At 47.2% G+C, this 16,518-nt stretch overlaps 1 protein-coding gene and 1 long non-coding RNA gene across 3 annotated transcripts in view; one reads left to right on the top strand and one right to left on the bottom strand.

Moving 5' to 3' along the window:
- prkcab (protein kinase C, alpha, b) overlaps window positions 1–16,518 on the top strand; it is a 489,840-nt gene that overhangs the window by 190,325 nt on the left and 282,997 nt on the right. The gene's annotated exons all lie outside the window — the stretch shown is intronic.
- LOC140395678 (uncharacterized) overlaps window positions 1–16,518 on the bottom strand; it is a 73,506-nt gene that overhangs the window by 14,700 nt on the left and 42,288 nt on the right. For both annotated transcript variants that reach the window (XR_011936271.1, XR_011936272.1), the window contains one exon: window positions 194–399. This is a non-coding gene — a long non-coding RNA (uncharacterized lncRNA). The remainder of the gene's footprint in view (window positions 1–193; window positions 400–16,518) is intronic.

The raw sequence follows: 16,518 nt of genomic DNA, 5'->3' as shown, positions 1-16,518 counted from the left end.
TCCCACAAGTCCCGAAAGACGTGCTTGTTAGGTGAATTGGACATTCTGAATTCTCCCTCCGTGTACCCGAACAGGCGCCGTAGTGTGGCGACTAGGGGATTTTCACAGTAACTTCATTGCAATGTTAATGTAAGCCTGCTTGTGACAATAATAAAGATTATTATTTATTAAAGTTTATTAAAATAAAACCAACCTTTGTGTAACTTTATTCACTTGTTTTGTGGATTCTGCGTGTGATGGAATTTAACGGTTCTGAGTTCTGAAGAAAGGGAGCCAAGTGCCAGCTTTTGAAACTGTCTCTCGATTTCAGCCACACATCTGTAACAACCTCAAAAAGGTGCGTCACGGTCTTCGAACAGTCACGTGTATTTGGTTCAGGCAGTAGTGGACACTGCTCATCTGGCCAACATTAAATAGTATGTTTGTTAGTGAATACTCAGCAATATCATAGACTTTACAGTGCAGAAGGAGTCCATTCGGCCCATCGAATGATTCCTGCCATCACCACAATGCCATATAAGATTTTTGAAATGAACTAGAAAGTGCTAGAAATGCTCACCAACTCTGGCAGCATTTGTGGAGCGAGAAACCAAGTTAACGGGTGGGGTCACCCACCCGAGATCGGAAGTCCCCACCCTAGGCCAGCCAAATTTTCCGTTCCACCCCCAACAATTCCCACGACGGAGGGGACCAGCTAATCAGCCCCCACGCTATGAGTCGATTATGACTGAGTATTTCCTGCACTTTCTGTTTTTATTTCAGGTTTTCAGCGTCTGCCGAACTTTGCTTTGATTTGTAAGACTTTTGCCCGTGTGCCAGAGGTCTGTCCAGCTGCTGTGGGGGTTCGACCTGAAACAGCAACCTGCCATTTCATTTTTCAGTGCACCGCAGAAAGAGGCTATTCCATACTGCCTGTGCCAACCATGGGAAAGAGCTACTGTTATGGGCCATGGTTTAAAAACTCCAAAGTGTATTATGGAGTTCACCTGACCTGTAACTTTTTGTTGAATCTGGCTAGGATGAGCACAAGAGCCTTCCCTTCAGGTGTGATTCAATAGACTTCCCAGACAAATAAGCTTTATTCTAAGAACTTAGTTAACATATATATATATATATATATGAACAAACAGCAAGAATTTTTATCAACTACAAACATAAAGACATCCCACAGCTACAGTAATCTATGTATAACACTTAATGAATTCCCCCTTAACTGTTCCAATTCAAAAACAAAATCCCATAAATCAAAAGCCCCTTCTCAAATACATGTCCCAGCACTCTGTAGTCTCACTTGAATAAGACTGGCTTTTCCTGAGATTCTGACCCCGTCTCACAAGCAGGTTTAAACCCTTCTGGAAAGCAAACTATCTCTTAAAAGCCACGACAAAGGTGATTTTTACTGGAACAGATATTTAAAATGAAACTAGAGAGAGACGGGCCAAAACACTTCTTTCTCCTGTCTGAGTCCACAGCAGTCGAAACTGAAAGCGAAAGCAAAAACAGCTCACGGAGCCACAGCCCAGCTCCACCTGCACAATGACATCACTGAAGCCATGTGATGAGACAATAACCTTTCTTAAAGGGACACTCGCATGACACTACCCAATTAGTCCCTTTTCCCCTGCCCTTTCTCCACCACAACGCATGGACAAATTCAGCCTTCGAGCAATCCGCAAGGCACGGCCTAGCTGGAGAGGTGTCGATACTCAGGAAGTTGAAAGATGTAGGACAGAATGATATTGATTCAACTCAAGTACTGGCATCGGTGGTGGAATGAGTCATACTAGTTTGTTGACTGGACAGATCGATAATGTCTTCAAGAGACCAGAGAATGCAAACTGACAGGACAAGTATTGACAGACGGAATACTTTGGTCAGCCTGCAGGTTAAACGGATATTTTTGTTCTGAATAATTCCAAGATGTCGGTGCTCGGAGGGGTGGTCGCTCCATCCAAGCAGTTGCTCTTTGATTGCTCAGGGAATGTGGGTGAATCATTCCACCACAGAGAGGCAACACAGCTGAACCTCACTCCATCCTCACTGCAGTTCAACACACATGCAGGATTTAAGGGGATACACGGCACAGAAACAGGCCCTTCGGCCCAACCAGCCCATGCTGTACATTTTCCATCACTGAGCGGAAATCGGGAGCAGGAGCCGGATCAGGTTTTTTTCTGCAGCCCTACCCCTACCTCCTGGGGTGCTGAGGCCAAATGCAATGCCCTAACACTGGTTAAATCAGCAGAGTATGAAGTCAAACCCAGTACATTCTGGATCTGCTCAAAGTCACACAAAGACATGTAACAGATCTCAGAATTACACACAGCACCAGGTTTGGAACATGTAAAAGGATATCTCCAGTCATTCAGTTATCATTTGCAACAGCTACCCAGAGTTTGTTCCCATTTAATTCAAATCGAACAGTGATCGTCAAAGTACGGAGTTATTCACTAATAAATTTACTGATTAATCTTGGTCATCACGCAGATATGAATAAATTGGCTCCTGCTTTTTCTTGAACTGGCTGACCTTGAATGACCACCCTGATATCTCCGCTGGGCGGTTACAGATGCTGGGTGTGTCGCCTGTGGCTGTGTCAGGGAGGGGCAAGGGAGCAGGTTCGTCCTGTGGTTGATCTCGACAGGATTTAGCAATGGAAAGCCGCTGAGGTTTAACTCTTCACCCGCCAAGAATAAAGGGGAACAGATCTTCCCGAAAAATTTTTGCTCATGCTATGATCGGCATGGTCGGTGAGATGGGGAATTTGCCAGATGTGGCAGATAGTAGCAGAATTTAATCCCCTGCTCACCCATACCACCCATTGGGGAAGTAATGTGACATGGCACAGAGTGACACTGCTGAGGTAGAATAAACACCCTGAGATTGGACAGCTCGATGAACTGCAAAGTTATAATAATAATCTTTAGTGTCACAAGTAGGCTTACATTAACACTGCAATGAAGTTACTGTGAAAAGCCGCGAGTCACCACACTCCGACACATGGAGGGAGAATTCAGAGTGCCCAAATTACCTAACAGCACGTCTTTCGGGACTTGTGGGGGGAAACCGGAGCACCCGGAGGAATCCCACGCAGACACGGGGAGAACGTGCAGACTCCGCACAGACAGTGGCCCAAGCCGGGAATCGAATCCGGGACCCTGGCGCTGTGAAGCAACAGTGCTAAACACTGTGCCACCGTGTATTGTTCTGTTACCGAGGTTAGGGATGTGAACGAGATTTTGTTCAAAATGGCATATCCTGTCCCCACTATTAGAAGGTGAACACATTTAAACAACTCACTAAAAATAAACATTTTTCTCTCTGCATGAGCTACAGCCGCCTTGCCTCAGAATGTGCGTTTGTGTCATTGACCCGTGCTGAGAAGATTCGAAAGCTGAGCAAGTTCTGTAAATTTGAGTGTCTGTTATTGATACTAATTATCCCTCACACTGCACGAGGAGCATTGTGCCAGACTTGGCCGAGGGAACGTGGTAAGAAAGAAAGGACTTGCATTTGTATGGCGCCTATCTGCACCTTGGGAGGTCCCAAAGCACATTATGGTCAGTGATGTACTTTTGAAGTGTAGTCGCCGTTGTGATGTAGGAACCGCAGCACGTCAGTTTGGGCACAGCAAGATCCCACAAACTGCCATGTGACAATGATTAGATCGCCTGTCTGAGTGCGGTTGATTGAGGGATAAATATTGATGCTGTGGAGAACGCCCTCTTTGCTGTTGTTTGAAAATCAAGCTTTAGGCTCAGCGAGCAGCCATGAGGACAGATGGGGCTTCAGTTTCATGCCTCAGCAGAAACACCTGCTACAAGTCACACTGCTCCATGCCGGCCTCCAATATCTTACTCAAGTGTCCTTCTGTGAAACCTGTCAGTGAGGCTATTTAGTCATGGGGTCCTTTATTTGGTGCATTTGAGTGCGATAGTGAGAGTTTGGTGACCGAGGGAGTATAAGGCTTCATTTTTATCTCAAGTTTAGTCTTTCTTTTATTTAGTTAATTAACTTAAAAGTTGCTGTTTGGTTTAGAAGAAGGTGAATTTTCAATGAGCTTTAAACCGGCTTCTACTTGTAGGCACTTGCAGCTGGAGCTTGTTAATTAGTTAATTGGATTAGGCCAGGTTTTCAGAGGCTAGATTCACAGTATAAAAGTGATCCCCTCCAGTGCAGACTTTGTTTGCACTGAGTGCTGAATTTGGTGCATTTGAGTGCGATAGTGAGAGTTTGGTGACCGAGGGAGTGCTGAATTTGGGTGCATTTGAGTGCGATAGTGAGAGTTTGGTGACCGAGGGAGTGCTGAATTTGGGTGCATTTGAGTGCGATAGTGAGAGTTTGGTGACCGAGGGAGTTAGGTGAGGAGGGAGTAAGGTGCTCCTTTCATTTTGTTTCCGACATTTCCGCAAAGAGTGCGAAGAGAGCCAGGAGTTTACAGGAAGTGTAGCTGACTGGGAGCAGAGTCGGAGGGCGGAGATCTAGTTAGTCCACACAGCAGCTATATTCTGTAAGGTAAGAGGGGATGGAGGCTAGGCCAGTTACATGCTCCTCCTGTAGGATGTGGGTGGTGAGGGATACCACCGGTGTCCCCACTGACTATACCTGCGGGAAGTGCACCCAACTTCAGCTCCTCAAAGACCGTGTTAGGGAACTGGAGCTGAAGCTGGATGAACTTCGGATCATCCGGGAGGCAGAGGGGGTGATTGAGAAGAGTTACAAGGAGGTAATCACACCCAAGGTACAGGACAAGAATAGCTGGGTTACAGTCAGGGGGAAAAAAACAAACAGGCAGAAAGTGCAGGGATCCCTCGTGGCCGTTCCCCTTCAAAACAAGTATACCGTTTTGGATGCTGTTGGGGGGGATGACCTACCGGGGGAAGGCCCTAGCGGCCAGGTCTCTGGCACTGAGTCTGGCTCTGGGGCTCAGAAGGGAAGGGGGGAGAATAGAAAAGCAATAGTTGTAGGAGATTCAATGGTTAGGGGAATAGATAGGAGATTCTGTGGTCGCGAGCGAGACTCCCGGAAGGTATGTTGCCTCCCGGGGGCCAGGGCCAGGGATGTCTCGGATCGTGTCTTCAGGATCCTTAAGGGGGAGGGTGAGCAGCCAGAAGTCGTGGTGCACATTGGTACCAACGACATAGGTAGGAAAAGGGGTGTGGAGGTAATAAACAAGTTTAGGGAGTTAGGCTGGAAGTTAAAAGCCAGGACAGACAGAGTTGTCATCTCTGGTTTGTTGCCGGTGCCACGTGATAGCGAGGCTAGGAATAGGGAGAGAGTGCAGTTGAACACGTGGCTGCAGGAATGGTGTAGGAGGGAGGGCTTCAGGTATTTGGATAATTGGAGCGCATTCTGGGGAAGGTGGGACCTGTACAAGCAGGACGGGTTGCATCTGAACCAGAGGGGCACCAATATCCTGGGAGGGAGGTTTTCTAGTACTCTTCGGGAGGGTTTAAACTAATTTGGCAGGGGAACGGGAACCGGATTTGTAGTCCAGCAACTAAGGTAGCCGATATTCAGGACGCCAAAGCGTGTAATGAGGCAGTGGGGAAGGGAACACTGACAAAGGAGAGTACTTGCAGGCACGGAAAGGGGTTGAAGTGTGTATACTTCAACGCAAGAAGCATCAGGAATAAGGTGGGTGAACTTAAGGCATGGATCGGTACTTGGGACTACGATGTGGTGGCCATCACGGAAACTTGGATAGAAGAGGGGCAGAAATGGTTGTTGGAGGTCCCTGGTTATAGATGTTTCAATAAGATTAGGGAGGGTGGTAAAAGAGGTGGGGGGGTGGCATTATTAATTAGAGATAGTATAACAGCTGTAGAAAGGCAGTTCGAGGAGTATCAGCCTACTGAGGTAGTATGGGTTGAAGTCAGAAACAGGAAAGGAGCAGTCACCTTGTTAGGAGTTTTCTATAGGCCCCCCAATAGTAGCAGAGATGTGGAGGAACAGATTGGGAAACAGATTTTGGAAAGGTGCAGAAGTCATAGGGTAGTAGTCATGGGCGACTTTAACTTCCCAAATATTGAGTGGAAACTCTTTAGATCAAATAGTTTGGATGGGGTGGTGTTTGTGCAGTGTGTCCAGGAAGCTTTTCTAACGCAGTATGTAGATTGTCCGACCAGAGGAGGGGCAATATTGGATTTAGTACTGGGTAATGAGCCAGGGCAAGTGATAGATTTGTTAGTGGGGGAGCATTTTGGTGATAGTGACCACAATTCTGTGACTTTCACTTTAGTAATGGAGAGGGATAGGTACGTGCAACAGGGCAAGGTTTACAATTGGGGGAAGGGTAAATACGATGTTGTCAGACAAGAATTGAAGTGCATAAGTTGGGAACATAGGCTGGCAGGGAAGGACACAAGTGAAATGTGGAACTTGTTCAAGGAACAGGTGCTACGTGTCCTTGATATGTATGTCCCTGTCAGGCAGGGAAGAGATGGTCGAGTGAGGGTACCATGGTTGACAAGAGAGGTTGAATGTCTTGTTAAGAGGAAAAAGGTGACTTATGTAAGGCTGAGGAAACAAGGTTCAGACAGGGCATTGGAGGGATACAAGATAGCCAGGAGGGAACTGAAGAAAGGGATTAGGAGAGCTAAGAGAGGGCATGAACAATCTTTGGCGGGTAGGATCAAGGAAAACCCCAAGGCCTTTTACACATATGTGAGAAATATGAGAATGACTAGAGCGAGGGTAGGTCCGATCAAGGACAGTAGCGGGAGATTGTGTATTGAGTCTGAAGAGATAGGAGAGGTCTTGAACGAGTACTTTTCTTCTGTATTTACAAATGAGAGGGGCGATATTGTTGGAGAGGACAGTGTGAAACAGATTGGTAAGCTCGAGGAAATACTTGTTAGGAAGAAAGATGTGTTGGGCATTTTGAAAAACTTGAGGATAGACAAGTCCCCCGGGCCTGACGGGATATATCCAAGGATTCTATGGGAAGCAAGAGATGAAATTGCAGAGCCGTTGGCAATGATCTTTTCGTCCTCACTGTCAACAGGGCTGGTACCAGGGGATTGGAGAGTGGCGAATGTCGTGCCCCTGTTCAAAAAAGGGACTAGGGATAACCGTGGGAATTACAGGCCAGTTAGTCTTACTTTGGTGGTAGGCAAAGTAATGGAAAGGGTACTGAAGGATAGGATTTCTGAGCATCTGGAAAGACACTGCTTGATTAGGGATAGTCAGCACGGATTTGTGAGGGGTAGGTCTTGCCTTACAAATCTTATTGAATTCTTTGAGGAGGTGACCAAGCATGTGGATGAAGGTAAAGCAGTGGATGTAGTGTACATGGATTTTAGTAAGGCATTTGATAAAGTTCCCCATGGTAGGCTTATGCAGAAAGTAAGGAGGCATGGGATAGTGGGAAATTTGGCCAGTTGGATAACGAACTGGCTAACCGATAGAAGTCAGAGAGTGGTGGTGGATGGCAAATATTCAGCCTGGATCCCAGTTACCAGTGGCGTACCGCAGGGATCAGTTCTGGGTCCTCTGCTGTTTGTGATTTTCATTAATGACTTGGATGAGGGAGTTGAAGGGTGGGTCAGTAAATTTGCAGACGATACGAAGATTGGTGGAGTTGTGGATAGTAAGGAGGGCTGTTGTCGGCTGCAAAGAGACATAGATAGGATGCAGAGCTGGGCTGAGAAGTGGCAGATGGAGTTTAACCCTGAAAAGTGTGAGGTTGTCCATTTTGGAGGGACAAATATGAATGCGGAATACAGGGTTAACGGTAGAGTTCTTGGCAATGTGGAGGAGCAGAGAGATCTTGGGGTCTATGTTCATACATCTTTGAAAGTTGCCACTCAAGTGGATAGAGCTGTGAAGAAGGCCTATGGTGTGCTCGCGTTCATTAACAGAGGGATTGAATTTAAGAGCCGTGAGGTGATGATGCAGCTGTACAAAACTTTGGTAAGGCCACATTTGGAGTACTGTGTATAGTTCTGGTCGCCTCATTTTAGGAAGGATGTGGAAGCTTTGGAAAAGGTGCAAAGAAGATTTACCAGGATGTTGCCTGGAATGGAGAGTAGGTCTTACGAGGAAAGGTTGAGGGTGCTAGGCCTTTTCTCATTAGAACGGAGAAGGATGAGGGGCGACTTGATAGAGGTTTATAAGATGATCAGGGGAAGAGATAGAGTAGACAGTCAGAGACTTTTTCCCCGGGTGGAACAAACCATTACAAGGGGACATAAATTTAAGGTGAAAGGTGGAAGATATAGGAGGGATATCAGAGGTAGGTTCTTTACCCAGAGAGTAGTGGGGGCATGGAATGCACTGCCTGTGGAAGTAGTTGAGTCGGAAACATTAGGGACCTTCAAGCAGCTATTGGATAGGTACATGGATTACGGTTAAATGATATAGTGTAGATTTATTTGTTCTCAAGGGCAGCACGGTAGCATTGTGGATAGCGCAATTGCTTCACAGCTCCAGGGTCCCAGGTTCGATTCCGGCTTGGGTCACTGTCTGTGCGGAGTCTGCACGTCCTCCCCGTGTCTGCGTGGGCTTCCTCCGGGTGCTCCGGTTTCCTCCCACAATCCAAAGATGTGCGGGTTAGGTGAATTGGCCAATGATAAATTGCCCTTAATGTCCAAATTGCCCTTGGTGTTGGGTGGAGGTGTTGAGTTTGGGTGGGGTGCTCTTTCCGGGGGCCGGTGCAGACTCGGGGGGCCGAATGGCCTCCTTCTGCACTGTAAATTCAATGATAATCTATGATTAATCTAGGACAAAGGTTCGGCACAACATCGTGGGCCAAAGGGCCTGTTCTGTGCTGTATTTTCTATGTTCTATGTTCTATGTTTACAGCTGAGCTTGTTCCTATTAGCAGAAGATACCAATTAGAATGACAGAAGATGACAATTCCTGGGAGTCGGGGGGTCTACTGGACATTCTTCTGGGAGTGTGGTAGGGGTTCACTGAGCAGGTTGCCTGTTGGCTGCATAACCTATTGGAAGGGACAGTGGTGTACGTTCTCTCCCAGTGCCCGGGTCAGTGTTGTGAGGGGAACTGTTTAGCAGCGCAATAACAAAAAACCTGTCCTGTTGAGGATTTATCTCGCTGCCATGAGCCATGTTTAATTTATGCCAGATATGAACTTCCAACAACAGTTACTTACCCAAGTGTGAACATTGAAACAAACACAGTAAAATGTCAACACTTTGCAGTTCAATATATACAGAGCTGTTTGAGGCAGAGCAGCTTCCCTTAATGGCCAAGGTCTCTCCGTGTCCTTTATCATTAAACTTCCTCCTGTTTGAATCAGACAAGACTGGAAAGTCTGAACTCTTTAGTCAATTTCAGATTTTTTTGTTGCGTGATCCTGCCTAATCAGCAAATGCTGTCGATTTTTGAGACACCGAACCTATGCAAGGAAACTTTTAATTAGAAGAATGAGCTTGTCTATAATTTTAACTCTTTGCACAGTGTTTTAAATCAGCAGAGCAAACTGTTCAAGGATATAAATAGGATATAACTGCGCCATTACATCAAAGCTCATCACTGCAGATGATGAATTATTGGCCAAACCTGGAATGATGTTAGATTTGTTTATGGGAGGTGGGCGGCGCTGGCTGGGTCAGCATTTATTGCCCATCCCTCAGAGCATTTTAAGAGTCGACCACATTGCTGTGGGTCTAGAGTCACATGTAGGCCAGACTGGGAAAGGATGACAGGTTTCCTTCCCTAAAGGACATTGGTGAACCAGATGGGTGCCTCCAAGGGATGTTGGACTGCTGGAATTACGTGGGGGAAGAATGGTCGTAATGGGGGAGGGGAGTAACCAGAGGGGTGTCAGTATCTGTGGACCCCCAGTCCAAGATGATGTAAAGAACGAGAGTGAAAAGTGGAAATAGTTCTGCTGCTGTCAGTCTGGAGTATAATCCAGATGTTGATCTGCCTGTATCTCGGTGCTGTGGCCTACAATCCAGATGTTGATCTGCCTGTATCTCGGTGCCGTGAGCTACAATCCAGATGTTGTTCTGCCTGTATCTCTCGGTGCCATGGACTACAATCCAGATGTTGATCTGCCTGTATCTCGGTGCCGTGAGCTACAATCCAGATGTTGTTCTGCCTGTATCTCTCGGTGCCATGGACTACAATCCAGATGTTGTTCTGCCTGTATCTCTCGGTGCTGTGGGCTACAATCCAGATGTTGTTCTGCCTGTATCTCGCAGTGCTGTGGGCTACAATCCAGATGTTGTTCTGCCTGTACCTCTCGGTGCTGTGGGCTACAATCCAGATGTTGTTCTGCCTGTATCTCTCGGTGCCATGGGCTACAATCCAGATGTTGTTCTGCCTGTATCTCTTGGTGCTGTGGGCTACAATCCAGATGTTGTTCTGCCTGTATCTCTTGGTGCTGTGGGCTATAATCCAGATGTTGTTCTGCCTGTACCTCTCGGTGCTGTGGGCTACAATCCAGATGTTGTTCTGCCTGTTCCCCTCGGTGCTGTGGGCTGCAATCCAGATGTTGTTCTGCCTGTAACACTTGCTGCAGTCCGACTCCCTTCATTTAAAAAAAAATAGGTATTTTCAGGCAAGGGTGAAATGCATTTGGAATACCTATTTAAAAGAAGGATCCATTGGCCCTTGGGTTCCTCAATCTAACTATTCCCAAGTATTGGGGTCTGCAATGTGAAAAGCTTTTGCAGTCAGGAACCTGGAGGTATTACTTATTGCAAAGTGAAGGGAAGCAAACCTTTTACGACCTGACATTTCCTGTTAATTGCTGCATTTTGGGTGAGAAAATAAAACTGCTGAGTGGCTGCAGTTCCTGGGAATTGGAAGCCACATTATATAAAGGTGCAATAGGTGCTGCAGAGCTGATTGTGACAGCCAAGTATGGCTCGGCTGGGAGACTGACATGTTTTCCTATTTGTTGCCTCAAGCCACTCGCTGCTTGTACTGTTTGTCTAATTATGCCTCAGAAAGCCAGCCAAAGAAATAATTTCACTTCCCCCACACTCTGTCCCTGGGCGGGGGGGCAGCCTGAAATGGCCTTTTAATGGCGAACATGCAGAGGTTTTATTTGGGCCAAGAGAGGGCGGGGTGTGTGTTGTGTGTCGACAAGGCCTCATTATTAAAGGAATCACAAAAATGCTTCTGTAGGAATGACATTTCACGTGTCTAAATGCTGTGGGAAATGAGCTGTGCGGGAGGGAGGCAGCAGACTGGTGAATTTTCCCTTATTGGACGATAAGGGGAGATGGGGGACTGAGCGATTAGTTTATTGTTTTTCGAAGCTTGGGCTCGATGTAGGCGATTGAAAGGGACCAAGTTGGGATCTCCGGATGAAAGAAAGCCTTGTGTTTGTACAGTGCACTCATGACCCGAGGACATTCCAAAGCAATTTGTAACCACTAAGTACTGTTTCTTTTTCAGTATATGTAAGAAACGCAGTAGCCGCTTTGCACAGGGGAAGAGCCCATCAAACAGCGAAGGAACAAATGTTTTTTTGTGCAATGTTAAAGGAAGGGTAACGATTGAAACCTCCCTGCTCTTTATCGAGTCATCGAGGTTTACAGCATGGAAACAGACCCTTCGGCCCAACTTTCCGTGCCGCCCAGTTTTTACCACTAAGCTAGTCCCAATTGCCCGCATTTGGCCCATATCCCTCTATATCCAGCTTTCCCATGTAACTATCTAACTGCTTGTTAAAAGACAAAATTGTACCCGCCTCTACTACTGCCTCTGGCAGCTCGTTTCAGACACTCACCACCCTCTGTGTGAAAGAATTGCCCCTCTGGACCCTTTTGTATCTCTCCCCTCTCACCTTAAACCTGTGCCCTCTCGTTTTAGACTCCCCTTCCTTTGGGAAAAGATGTTGACTTTCTATCTTATCTATGCCCCTCATTATTTTACATCATAATGCCATGTGACCTTTCATGCTCACCTGAGAGAGCAGTCAGGGCCTCGCCTCACTATCGAAAAGACCACATTTATTTACAGTGTAGCGCTATCTCTGTGCTGCACTGGGACTGTCAACTTGGATTATGTTCCCAAATCTCTCAAGTGTGATTTCCACAGCCTTCCCATTCAGAGTCTCTGCACCAAATCTTCTGACCTTTGCCCCGATCTCCACACGGGATCCTCTGACCTTTGCCCTGATCTCCACACGGGATCCTCTGACCTTTGCCCTGATCTCTGCGCCAGATCCTCTGGCCTTTGCCCTGATCTCTGCGCTGGATCCACTGGCCTTTGCCCTGATCTCCACACGGGATCCTCTGACCTTTGCCCTGATCTCCACACGGGATCCTCTGACCTTTGCCCTGATCTCTGCGCCAGATCCTCTGGCCTTTGCCCTGATCTCTGCGCTGGATCCACTGGCCTTTGCCCTGATCTCCACACGGGATCCTCTGACCTTTGCCCTGATCTCCACACGGGATCCTCTGACCTTTGCCCTGATCTCTGCGCCAGATCCTCTGGCCTTTGCCCTGATCTCTGCGCTGGATCCACTGGCCTTTGACCTGATCTCTGCACTGAATCCTCTGACCTTTGCCCTGATCTCTGCGCCGGATCCTCCGGCCTGTTGCTCTCTTTGGTGTTGTCTCTTAATTTGGCTCTGTTTAATTACGTTTGCTCAAGAGTCGCCAGGTATCTTTCAACACCGCCACAAGGTTCAGAACCGAATACTGATCAAAGACTCGATACACCAGTTAGTAAGTTCAAAAGCAATGCTCATTTATTTACACACCGTCAAATCTACTCATGCATAAAACTCTACAACCTAAACTGTCACTATTACTAAAGCCTATACTTAGTTTCGGGTGCCCACTCAGTCAGAGGAACAATGGCCGTTGCTCGGTTCTGAGGCTGCTGGGTTGAGCTGTTTACAGGATAGCAACTAGGACGGTCTATCTCGTAGCGTGCATTGACTTGGAACTTACTTGGTCTAGTGTAGCTGCTAGGCTGGTCTCACTTCGCTGAGAGCCAAGGCTAAAGAAGAAAGATTCTCTCTTGGGGAATACTTTTTATACCCGAAAGGGCTTCTCGCGCTTTTGGGCAGGCCTTGAACTTGGCCTCAATTAATTGGGCCTTTCCCAATCATTCTTATCGATCTTCCTCCAATAGAGGGGTGGGTTCCTTGGTTGCTGGGCGTGTCCTAGATGGCCGTTGGTTTGCTTTGTTTGAGTCTCCTCTGGCGCCGGGGTGTCTGCCTTAACATTGTTTATCTAAATGTTTCCCTTTTGTCCCCGGAGATGGCTCATTAGTATGTAGATGGCTTTGCAGTACCGGTCCTGTCTGAGAGCCACTGATGTGTTGGGTACTTTGGATCTGTGGAGACTGCGTTTACTTTAGCAGTAACATAGACAGGCTACCAACACTTGTAATAGTACAACTCTATTTTATTTAACTAAGAGCTGTTAAACATACTTGCACTGTGGGTCAACACTATGTTCGATTGACTGAAGACCTATGCCTAACCTGACCAGCCTATACTGCTAGCACATGGTGGATGTTTGTGCTACTGACTGCGGGCTCTGTCTGTCTCAGAGGCTGCATCCCAAAATGAGCAGGAAAAGTAGTGCCCTCTGTCTTTATAGTGGCCGTGCCCTAACTGGTGATTGGCTGCTGTGTTGTGTGTGTTGATTGGTCTTGCAGTGTGTCAGTCTGTGTGTCTCTGCACCATCATATATTGATGTGTATATTATGGCAGCCACTGCTCTAATCAACAGACAGACCTTGCACCTGCTTGCTTTTCAGTATTGTCCAGTTTTCCTGCATTCTTTGCAAGTGTCCATTTTGTAATCGGGACATGGCCATCCCAGATAGCTACACTCCCTCCTTGTGATCCTCAACGCGAAGCGTGAAGGATCACATTACTACGTCGTCTTCATCCTCTGACCAAACGGGGCACCCATACTTAGGCTCTACACTGTCCTATCCTATGCAACACAATTTTACCTCAACCATTTCAAATTCATTATCATAAAACTCTACAGGGCGCTATGACAGTAATACACGTATGACAGAAAAATAAAAAAACTGGGTTTTTTTAAACCAAATATTTGGGACAAGGCATCCAAGAAAAATACTGCCATAGTGCGAGCTGTCTCGCAGCCTGTGCGATCTACCATCCTAGTGTTTGAGGATGTAAATAGCATACGGAAGCAATCTAAGGGTTGCCAAAACCAAACAAAAGAATTTCGAACGTAAGTGCCAAAATGCGATGTGTATGGGCCACGGCGGGTAAGAAATGTGTGGAATCCCCGAGTGGGATGGTGATCAATGCCATTTGTGTTCTACCCGAGCGTAGCTAACCAGAGGGGGGTCCTCGGGCAGGGCGGGGACCAGTGCCGTTTCTCCACTGCCTGAGCAACCGGCAAGGATGGGTAAGAATGTGGCCGTCGTGGGGGCTTTCTCTCAAATCAGGAGAGTAGCTATGAGTCGTGTCTGTCGACAAACTAGTTCCTCTGAACGGTTGTCTGGCGACAAACTTGTTCCATTAACAGGCATTGGGCGTCCAAGGAGTGGTGACGTGGGGCCGTGAAAACTTTTGAGTTTACGAACAACACTTAACATTAGCACTAACGAACAAACATACAACAAATATGGTGCAGGTTCCATCAGAAAGGACACCGGATCTCTCCAGCGGTTCCTTTTTTCTCCATCATCTGGACACCTCGCTGCTCAATAGCGAACAGGGTCGCAAAGGGATTCGTTTGGTGGGAGTCAGACTCTAAGTCATCATCTTCTCCCGGCTGCCAAACACTTGTCTGTAGTAACCGTGCTAAAGCTGCTTGGGGCGAATTGGGGTCCATCTCATCATTCCGGATGAGCCTGAACGAATTGTCTCGGTGCCAGAATCGTGTGTCGAGGTTGGAGCTACTATGCTTCAATCCGTAATCGTCGGGCGGTGGGTCTGGGTCAGGGGATTTGATATATGTAATCTAAAATGGGTCAGTAGAATCATGCTCGGATTCGGTGAGAGTGGGGCCTGGTACAGGGGTATAGTCATAATGTGGTGTGCTGTGGCTATCGTCATTGTGATCGCTATCACTGTCGCTGTCGCTGTCGCTGCTGGTTGAGGGAAGGGAGAGGCGGAGTCGTGCCTCTGGGGGTGGAGTTGAAGTCGTGCTTGAGGGCGGGCTGGACTGGGTGGGGGAGGGTAGGAAAATGTCATCTGTGGGCGGGGCGTGTTTGTCTGCTGCTGCGAGCAGGATGTGGTGTGTGTGGTTATTCTGCGAGCCATAAGCCTTGAGCTGGTTTATGTGAAACCATGCAGACTTACCATTGGGATATGTAATCTTGTATACTGAGGGGCTGACTTTGTCCGAAATGGAGTACGGTCCGGAGAATTTTGGAGAAAGGAATGAACTGGGGTTGTAAAAGGAAAGCATGACTTGCTGCCCTATTGCAAACTCAGTGGCGTGTACTGTTTTGTCGAAACAAGCCTTCCTCTGTTTCTTCCTGGTTCCAAGTCTCACAGCTGCTGCGAGTTGGGCTGCCTTTATGTTCTGTATCAATTGTTGAACCGCATTTTCATGCGTGAGGGCTGTAACTGCGGGGCTGGCCAAATCCAGTCCTAATAAATACTCAGTGCCTTTCATGGGGCGTCCGGTCATGAGAGTGTGAGGGGTGTATCCTGTGGACCTGGAAACCGTGTTTCTTATAAACATTAAAGCAAATGGGAGAACTGAATCCCAGGTGCTGTTATTCTGCTGAACCATTTTCCTGAGGGTGGCTTTTAATGTCCTATTCATCCTCTCTACAATACCACTTGACTGGGGGTGGTATGCGACATGAAACTTTTGTCGAATGCCGAAAATCGTGAGGACGTTTTTCATTACACGTCCTGTGAAATGGGAGCCTTGATCGGATTCTATACTGCGAGGGAGTCCCCATCTTGTAAAGATGTGGTGTGTTAATATTTTAGCCGTTGTCTTGGCCGTATTCGATCGCGATACAAATGCTTCCACCCATTTTGTAAAGGTGTCTGACCACCAACACATACTTATAACCATTTCTGCGCAGGGGTAGGGGTCCTATATAATCTATCTGGAGATTTGTCCAGGGTCCATTAACGGGGCGGGTATGACTAAGTTGAGCCTTTTTCGCATATCTGTCCGGATTGTTCTGGGCACAGATTAAGCAATTCTCTATGTCGTGCGTTACATCGGTTTTTAAATCAGGCCACCAGCAGAGCGGTCTGAGGTGAGCTAGGGTGGGTTCAATTCCTTGGTGTCCATGATTGTCATGGAACTGACAAATGATCTGGTTCCTGTCCTGGCTGGGAACTATATAAATGCCATCCTTTAAAATCACACCGTCGTGTGTGGTGATTGCGTTTTTGTATTTATCATACGGGGCTGGAAAGGTTCCCTTTAAAACTTCCCTGAGTTTCTTGTCCTCTTTCTGTGCCTTCGCTAGATCCTGAATGTTGGTCTGTGAGACCTGAACTGCGTGTACTGGGGTGTTTTCGGGGGGGCTCCAAAAATAACCATGCCTGGAGCCTGCCTTCGCTAGGGCGTCTGCTTTAACGTCACCAGGGGGGGAAGAACGGTGATGACTGCGGACCTTAAT

This window comes from Scyliorhinus torazame, chromosome 18 (genome assembly GCF_047496885.1).
Source record: "Scyliorhinus torazame isolate Kashiwa2021f chromosome 18, sScyTor2.1, whole genome shotgun sequence".
In the NCBI taxonomy this organism is placed as follows: domain Eukaryota; kingdom Metazoa; phylum Chordata; class Chondrichthyes; order Carcharhiniformes; family Scyliorhinidae; genus Scyliorhinus; species Scyliorhinus torazame.
This window is presented reverse-complemented; position numbering and strand designations above follow the sequence as displayed.